Source organism: Oreochromis niloticus, unplaced genomic scaffold (assembly GCF_001858045.2).
Source record: "Oreochromis niloticus isolate F11D_XX unplaced genomic scaffold, O_niloticus_UMD_NMBU tig00000928_pilon, whole genome shotgun sequence".
In the NCBI taxonomy this organism is placed as follows: domain Eukaryota; kingdom Metazoa; phylum Chordata; class Actinopteri; order Cichliformes; family Cichlidae; genus Oreochromis; species Oreochromis niloticus.
This window is the reverse complement of record NW_020327272.1, coordinates 22,236-31,190: the sequence shown is the minus strand read 5'-3', so window position 1 is coordinate 31,190 and position 8,955 is coordinate 22,236. Positions and strand designations below refer to the sequence as shown.

General features: G+C 44.2%; 1 long non-coding RNA gene across 1 annotated transcript; it reads right to left on the bottom strand.

Annotated features, from left to right (window-relative positions):
* Positions 1 to 6,674: 6,674 nt before the first annotated feature.
* On the bottom strand, positions 6,675 to 7,819 carry LOC112844725 (uncharacterized). Its single transcript, XR_003217459.1, has 2 exons — positions 7,624 to 7,819; positions 6,675 to 7,273 (listed from the first exon to the last, which is right to left on the bottom strand). It is a non-coding gene; the product is annotated as an uncharacterized LOC112844725 (long non-coding RNA).
* Between the last annotated feature and the right edge of the window lie 1,136 nt (positions 7,820 to 8,955).

The following is an 8,955-nucleotide window of genomic DNA, read 5'->3' as shown; positions in this document are numbered from 1 at the left end:
CCCACATACTGCATTCCACACCTCTTACATGTAATCAGATATACACAATTTTTGGACCTCGGGGTTCCTTTGCACAATGACAGAAAAACATCACCATTGGAATGGCTGCGCACCAACCTGCGATGCTGGAAAAATTGCCCCTGGTCTCTGCGCCTAGGCACAGAGGGAGGCGAGATTTGGGCTCTGATGAGGAGATCACCTAGATTCTTATGTCTCCTGAAGGCAGCAATTACCCTGTGGTTGTGAAGTGTCTGTACATTCTGAGCCAGACTCTGGAAATTGTTCTTAATAGCCCTGACTAGTTTGCAGGTGCAAGGAGCATATGTAATGACCACTGGAAGCAGAGGGGAAACATCAATTGGTTTTGTATGCAGAAAGGACTTAAAGCACCTCCTTAGGAAGGACCAACAGTACCCCCTAGTGGAGAGAGCAGAGAACAGGGTCTTAACAGCCGCTCCAAAATCAGACTTTTGTGTACAAATTTTGTGGAACCTTAACAGTTGGGATTTGACTATTCCTGCAAATGTGTGTTTAGGATGAAAGCTGGTTTTAAATAGCAGGGCATGAGTGTCCGTGGGTTTAAAAAAGACCTTTATATCCAATTTACGGTCATTAATGAAATTTGGGCCCTTGAAGGTGGTCGTGTCCAGAAAATCAATAGAGGTCTTACTAATGGTCGACTTAAGCTTAATAGAGGCATTGTGGTCATTTAAGGTCTTAAGAAACATCTCAAAATCCTGCTCAGAATGTGGCCAGACACCCCATATGTCATCCAGGAAGCGATAATAGTACAGAGGCTTCTTGATGCATTTATCTAACGCAGCAGTCTCCCACTCTGCCATGAAGATATTTGCATATGCTGGGGCAAACTTTTTCCCCATGGCTGTCCCCTTGATTTGTAAATAGAAGTCACCATTGAATTCAAAGTCGTTCCTTGTGAGATTTGTTTCTAAAAGTTGTAGTAATTCTTTTTCTGGCCTTTTCTTATCCGGGTATCTTTGAAAGACTCTCTTAATGGAGTCAATGCCTTCACCAATGTCAATGTTTGTGTAAAGGCTGTCAATATCTATGGAAAACAGAAAAGAATCAATGGGGACTTCTATTTGCTTCACTTTATCCACAAAATCATATGTATCTTTAATATAGCTCGCATGTTTTGTGGATAAAGGAGTCAGGAAATAATCCAAGTACTCAGCTGTATAGTAAGTCTCACTATCACAGTCCGAGACGATTGGTCGTCCTGGGGGCACCTGAAAGGGGACACTCCATTTTGCCGGATCCTTGTGGATCTTAGGCAGCATATAAAAGAGCCTTCCCCTTGGTTCAGCGGAGCCCAGCAAGTAGTTCTTTTGTTTTAGGTTTATAAATTTCTTTTGGTGTAAGTTGTTAATGATTTTTTCCACCATTGGAATTGTTTCGTGGTAAATGGGTTTTTTTAATTTTAAATAATATGTTTTGTCGTTTAATTGTCTGTAGCCTTCCTCCAAATACTGGTCCCTGTCCAAAATTACAACTGCGCTTCCTTTGTCTGCCGGTTTTATAATAATTTGCTTGTTTTGTTTCAATTCTGTTAGAGCTTTTGTCTCTTCTACTGTCAAATTGGGTTTAACTCGGTCTACATGAAAGTGGTTTTGAAAATATTCATTATCTGTTTTGATCAAAGTAAGAATTTGGGGTGGGAGCTGAGCATTGGGCGGGGACCAGTATGATTTTGGAGTGAAGGGCTGAGATTGAGTCTCATCTTTATCTCCATAAAAGGCAGCCAATTTGATCCTCCTATGGTACTGCTGAATGTCATATTTGCATTGTAATTGTAAATTTTTGTTGTAGCCTTTTGTGGGGATAAAAGTCAGGCCTCTATTCAGCAGGCTCCGCTGAGCAGTGGAAGGATGGAATTTTTTGGACAAGTTCATAACCCCATCAACAACATGTAAATCACTTGACCCCTCCCGATGTGTCAGGCTTATGGGGACTCCCCATTTACATACATCTCCCAGTGTTGTAACATTGCCTCTGAAGTTCCATATGACCAGTGAATGTCATCCTCTTCTGTAGTGAAAATGTCTGAGGTGAGGGCTGGAATGTGATCTTTTAGTCCTGTAATGAAAGTGTTCAAGTACATCAAAGTGTCCTTTTCCACCTGAGAAAGAGCAGAAGAAAAGTTAATCTCAGGCACATAAATGTTAGCCTCAGGGAACTTCTGCCGGGCTACTTTCAGGGCCCTTTTCAGTTCCAACACTGGCATATTCTTGTCTCTCTGGGACCTGTTATTAATGCCAAAAGACAGGATCAGTTTTGTCACCGGTGTGGCAATAGTGGCTTTCTCCAGGAGGTACTCTGCATGCCACCATTTGGCTCCCGGGAAGCCATCGATCTGCAAACTGTCAGCTGCAAAGGGGGGCAGTCTGCTAACATTAGAATCGCCGACGACGAGCCAGGGCTCTTTCACATGCAGGTGCCAGTCTCTCAATTTCCTGTGTGTGTTGGGATGTCTGGTCGGCGTCCGCACCTGCTGTCCCGGCGAGGCTGGTGAAGGAGGAAGAGATGATGAAGAAGATGATGATTCCTCTGCTGCTTGAAGCTGAAGCCGGGTTTGCACACAGGAAGTCAGTCTGTCTAAGCCGCTGCGAGATGGTCCCGGGTGAGACACTGGTTGCGGTTTAGCCACTGTTAAAGTGTTAACCCGCTTTGTCTTTTTGGGGGTGACTTCCCCCTGTGTGAGGTCCAGTCCCTCAGTGTCCATAATTTCACCAGATTGTGGTGGTTGGATGGAGGGAGAACATGGCCGTTCCTGGGATGGCGTCTCTGGGATCGAGGCGGCGAATCTCAACACCCTCTGCTCCTTCGGTGTGGCCAGATTGGGCTCTGCTGGTTGTGAAGATTCTGGAGGGGAGGAAGGTGTCAGTTCCCTCTCTTGTTCCTGCTCCATCTCAGAAGAAGGTGACCAGTCTCCAGCGACGTGGTCCGTCATCGTTGCCGTCGTTGTTTTGGATGTTGTGCGGGGTGCAGGTGGGCCCTGTATCTCATTAAGGAGTTCAATGGTGTCCTGCTGTATCCCTCTCACACCCCCTTGTGGCTGTCGTGCAGGTGCCCTGGTGGTGTTTACCTCCTCTGTTGAAGTGGCAGTCCCCAGGTCCCCCAGTTTGGCCACGATCTCAGCTCTGGCCTGTTCCAGAGAGTCCGGTTGGAGGCGGCGGCCCAGGTTCCTCTTGGCCCAGGATGTTGCTATCTCGAACGGGCCCTCCCAGTCCTGTTTAGAACACTCAGAGAGAGCTTTTAATTCCTCCTCTACGCTCTGAGTATAATGTTGCCGAAGGATCACCATGGTTGTACGGGCCCAGTTTTTAGCGTTCTCCTCAATCTTATTTTGTGTGTGTTTGGTAGGGACGGCAGGTTTAATAACCGTCTTTAAATTGTGTGCTATTTTGTTTAAAGAAGGAGGATAAGTGTCACTAGTCACATTTTTCAAATGATGTACTGTCTTAATAAGTCTGTGAATAATGCGGACCTTTTTAGAAAAGTCCGGATCATCTGAAATTATTTTGTTAACAGGAGGTCCAGCTCGCTCAGCGCGAGTGCGTCTCACATACCGATTGTCCCGAGCCGTTCTCCGTTCGAATCGTCGGTCCCGTCCGGTCCGACTTCCTTGCCGGGCTGCATAGCGGTCTGTCGCCGGCCGTTCTCTCCTCCGGCTCCGCTGTGGTGCGTGGAAAAAGTCCGGCTCGTCGCTGCGGTGATCCTCTCCCACGGCCGCCGCATAGGTCCTCCGACCTTCTCGAGATGGGTAGCTGCTGCCTCGAGGTGGTCGGCGTACGTCCTCCTCAGCTCTCCAGCCGCGGTCTCCTCTCCAGCTCTCCTGGCGGGCTGCATAGCGGTCCGGTGCCGGACGGTCCCTCCCCCGGTTCCGCTGTGGTGCGTGGAAAAAGCCTGGCTGACCGCTGCGGTGTTCCTCTCTCACGACCGCCGCATAGGTCCTCCGACCTTCTCGAGATGGATGGCTGCTGCGCCGAGGTGGTCGGCGTGCGTCCTCGTCAGCTCCCCAGTCGCGATCTCCTCTCCAGCTCTCCTGGCGGGCTGCATAGCGGTCTGCTGCCGGCTGGTTTCTCCCCCGGTTCCGCTGTGGTGCGTGGAAAAAGTCTGACTCACCGCTGCGGTGATCATCTCTCCTGATCGCCGTGTAGGTCCTCCGACCCTCTCGAGATGGATAGCTGCTTCGGCGAGGTGGTCTGCGTGCGATCTCCTCAGCTCTCCAGTCGCGGTCCCCTCTCCGGCCCCTGCGTCGCCGAACGAGGGTCCACTCTCCATCCGTAGCATATGTGGGCATGGTTATGCGTCCACTAATACCTTTAGCTCTCTTCACTGGTCCCACTCGACCGTGTGGGTGATGCTAGGCAGCTCTATGCTAACGGATAACTCGTATACTGATTTTGATCACTGAGCGGTTTATTGTTGCTCAAAGTGGCAGTTAGGTTTATAGCCAGTTAGCCAGTTATAGCCAGTTAGGTTATATATTACCATTAACTTTTCAGATAAAATGGTGATAAAGTCCTAATGTTTTCATGAAACTGAGCATCGGGGAAAAGGCTGTCTTGCAATTGTTGAGGTCACTAGTGTGTGCCCCATTTCTTCCAGGATCACTCTCTTTGTAGGTTTTAGTGGACTCCTAGTACTGTGAAGTGGTTTCATGGTACAAAGGCATTGTATTCCAAGATCTGGGAGATCATAGAAATGAGCAGCGATGCCCTTCCTACCATCTTTCCAGAAAAATAAGTGGTCTGGAAGCTGTTAGGCTTACTGACAGCAACAGCACTTTCTGCACCTGCATAAACTCCCGGACACATTTACTAACAGTGTTTGTTGCTGTATGTGCTGCAGCTGCAGCTTTGAATTTTTTTATTAATATATATTTTGTTAATATTTTGGCTATGGTGTCTTGTTATGAAATGTACAAGAGTAAAAGTGTTTTTAGCATGTGCTTCAAAGCTAGTGACTGGGAAACTCAAATCTCAATAGCCAGTATCAACAAAAATTCACTGCAGCCTGTGTAATATTTGATGCGTCATAATTTATTTCAGTTTATCTTGCAAATACATATTTGCGTTGCAATGTCATGCACAAACACACACAAGTATTAGATCCTTAAGATCAAACTAGGGATGCAACGATACCAATTTTTTCAAACCGATCCGATACCGATACTTGGATCTGAGTACTTGCCGATACCGAGTACAAAAACCGATACTTCTACCACACACAAGTTAAACTTAACCAGTAGTAAAGAAACGACCCCAGACAACTCTTTAACCCAAATGAAATGTTCACTGAACGTAAGGGCAGAGACAAATACTGTACAACACATCCCTTTTTTAAACTCAAATGATATTCCAATTCCTTAACCAAATGAAATACACTGTATAAATGACATAATTCCCTTTCAAATTATATTAAACAACCCAACTTATATTATCACCTTTTGGTAAGTGACTCACTAATATACACTCCAAAACACGTTATATAAATCCACTTAACACACAATATTCACACATGGGCTCCACACACTCACATTCACACTTGTTGCAGGCCTGTTCGCTGCTCACGCCGGACGATGGAGAAAAATCCTCTTCTCCCCAGTAAGAGCACAAAAGTCTGACTTACAGTTCCGTTGCCCGGTAGATCGCCGTTCACCAGTCCCACACTAAATCCACTCCCTGCGGACCCCATGCTGTCTCTGCACTTTAGCGAGTCACTGTCCAGCTCTCCGACAGTCCATAGCGGCTGCCTCCTTGGCGAAGCCAAGCAGTCCGGGCTAGCCTTTAGCTTCGGCGGTCGTAGCTGGAAACACAGCATGGTGGTGCGACCATTGAAACAAAAAGTCACTTCACCCACACTCTGTTGTGAAGCTCTCACACGGTCAGCTTTCTAGTCACACACTCTTTTGTGCTGGTTAACCTCAGTAAAACTAGCCGAGTCTCTCACTTTGGTTCAGCTAACCTCGTGCATCTCTCCATGCCGTTCTCTTCTCCTCCTCCATTGCAACAGATACACAGGTCCCGTTTTATGCTACCTTCACGGGCCTCCAGAAAATTAGAACTCTGAAAAATATTTTAACTCCCTTCAGAGTTACATACCATAAAATAATACTTTTATGATTAACATAACAGTTTGATTGCTCTAATTACCTGTATTTACCTTGTGACATATTACAGGGCAAATTACATTTAGGGTAGAGTTACATCACATAACATCAACTGTGAACACCTTATGTTACCGTGGCGTTTAAGTCCATGGGAATTATGAGTATTCCCATCCGGGCTACATTAGTATCGGTTCATGGTATCGGTTAACTTTTACGAGTACGAGTACGCACACATTTTACAGTATCGGCCCCGATACCCGATACCAGTATCGGTATCGGTGCATCCCTAGATCAAACCTGTGTCATTCTTTTGATCCACTGCAGTGTAGTAGTCAAAAAAAAACAACAACAACAAAAAAAAAAGAGAAGTGAAGTGGCCACAAATGGCCAGGATAGAGATCAGAGGGTTAATGCGTAAAATGTATAAAAATATTATTGATTACAGGGTAATATATTAATGTTAATATCAACAATAAGCTTTTTACTCTTAAGTTACAAGTATAAACAATGCTGTTGCATTTACACTTAATTTTTTTACTATAAGTATGGACATGGAAACAAGTGGATATTTAATAACACGTTTAACTGGAATTCTGTACACTGAAAAACAAACAACACATAAAAAACACAAATACGGCCAATGCCTTCATCTGTCCATTAAATGTCAAATATCGCATTGACCCATAGTCCCTGCTCATCAGCACAAGCTTTTAAAAAGAGCTCCTCTGCAAACTGAAAAACAAAGAGGAAGAAGTCCCTCTACACAAAAACACTGCAGATGACAGGCCAGGCAAACATTTATTGATCTGTTTGAATGCCTCCTCATCATGTGAGCCTTGAAGTTTTTTTTCAAGAAGACTAAGACCACAGTGAGGGCGTTTCATTTTCAAGGACTTTCCACAAGCCACAGTTTCATTTAGCACAGAGGGTAGAGCACATGAATGTTCTACTGAAGATTCAGAAAATGGTTTAGATACTGGAGACAAGACATCGAGAGGGAGATGGAGCTCCACGGAGAGTTCAGTGGGGAGCAGTCCTGAATGCTGACATGAGAAAAATTGCCTTGCCATATCCCCACGCTGTATGACTGTCATGTTACAGACAGGGCAGTGAAAGTGCACCGGTATATCATTTTGTCTGTAAGAGAGAGAAAAAAACAAAAAAACAAAAAACAACATGTAATTTAAATGTAGTTGTATAGAATGCAATCAGTTTATCTAACAATCGGATTGTACATATTAACAAAAATATCCAAGCCATCCTCAATATTGAAAGCAAAATGGTGTGGATCACAAGAGCTGTCAGGAAATGTGGTGAACAGGAAAAAAAAATATTTAAGGAAAACACGCTTTTTTCTCTCGCTGATGAATGCACTGAACTGTACAATGTGAAAAGCAACTTTTAAGTCAACAAAGAGACTGTAGAAGTGCTGAAAAGAAGAGCATATTTATAACTTTAACTATGAGGTATATTTAATACCAACATACCTTTGAAAGGCAAAGCATTTTTAATGTGTCCATTTATATGCTCCTGACAATAGGGCTGAAAGTGGGGCACAGAGGGCAGTGAAACAGCCAACACGTGGTGCATTACTGCAATTCTGGCTTGGAGGCAGAACTCCAAATTGATATGTGCATCTAAAACAGAGAGAAAAACAGATAAACACCATATACACATTTAAGTTCAGGTTTTAGCAGAAATAACACATTACAGTTAGCATGTAAGAGATTTGTGGAGAAAATTCTTAACAAAAACATAATTTACAAAACACTGTTATTTGTGGCATACGTATCTATTGACATATAACAGACAATTTAACAAAGGCTAACTAATATCTGGGCAATAAAAAAGCAGAACAGAATGGAATAGAGAATATTAGTATTTATACATATATAAACCTCTTTGTGACGACCTTTACAATGTTTTTGCAGGTGGAATGAAAGACATGAATAAAGTGCAATATGCAGTAAATTGAACAATGTGCATTGATGTTACAGATAGTGAAAAGTAGTTCAATAACAAGCAAAAAATAAATACGTTTGAAACTGACCACTAAATGCTAACCAGAGGTGTCAAAAGTACACACATTCCTTACTAAAGTTTAGATACTTCGGAGGTATGACCGTTGTTGTAACGCTAACAAAGTGCCAACGTAATTAGTGTAAGCAAACTAGCTGATTCCTAAAATTATATAATTATTAACTGCAAATTTATACATGAAAGACTCTGTCCCAACCTTTACGATCCACTTGCAAGATTTCTGCAGTCGATGATCCACGCAGGAACGTATTTCTGCCTACTGTGGAGGTCACGTGTTTCCGGTTACTGTGGAGGTCACGTGTTTCCGGCTACTGTGGAGGTCACGTGTTTCCGGCTACTGTGGAGGTCACGTGTTTCCGGTTACTGTGGAGCTCCACAGTGGCTGCAGCCAGACCCTTCTCGATAAAACGGGCGGATCGAGAACACATCCGGGACTTTTTCGCGTTCTCGGCGTGATGCGTACTTCGAATTGGAACAGTACTTGGTCTCCGACTGATGACGTATCACGAGTACATGAGAACGCAAGTACGCACAAGTACGCATATTGATAAACGCCCATTGTCTTTGAGGCCTGGCACATTTGCTTTTGCACACACATACAAACGCTGCAAATATGTTTGTTTGACAGTGTAAGACAAAAGCAGCAAAAATAAAAACTGTACCAAGAGTACAGTCTTAATGGCTCACTATACATGTAACCGGTTTCTGCTTCATCCTGCTGCAACAGTTCGGCCCAAACAGACTCCTCGACTCTGCGTTGTGTTGTGTTTTAAGAAAAC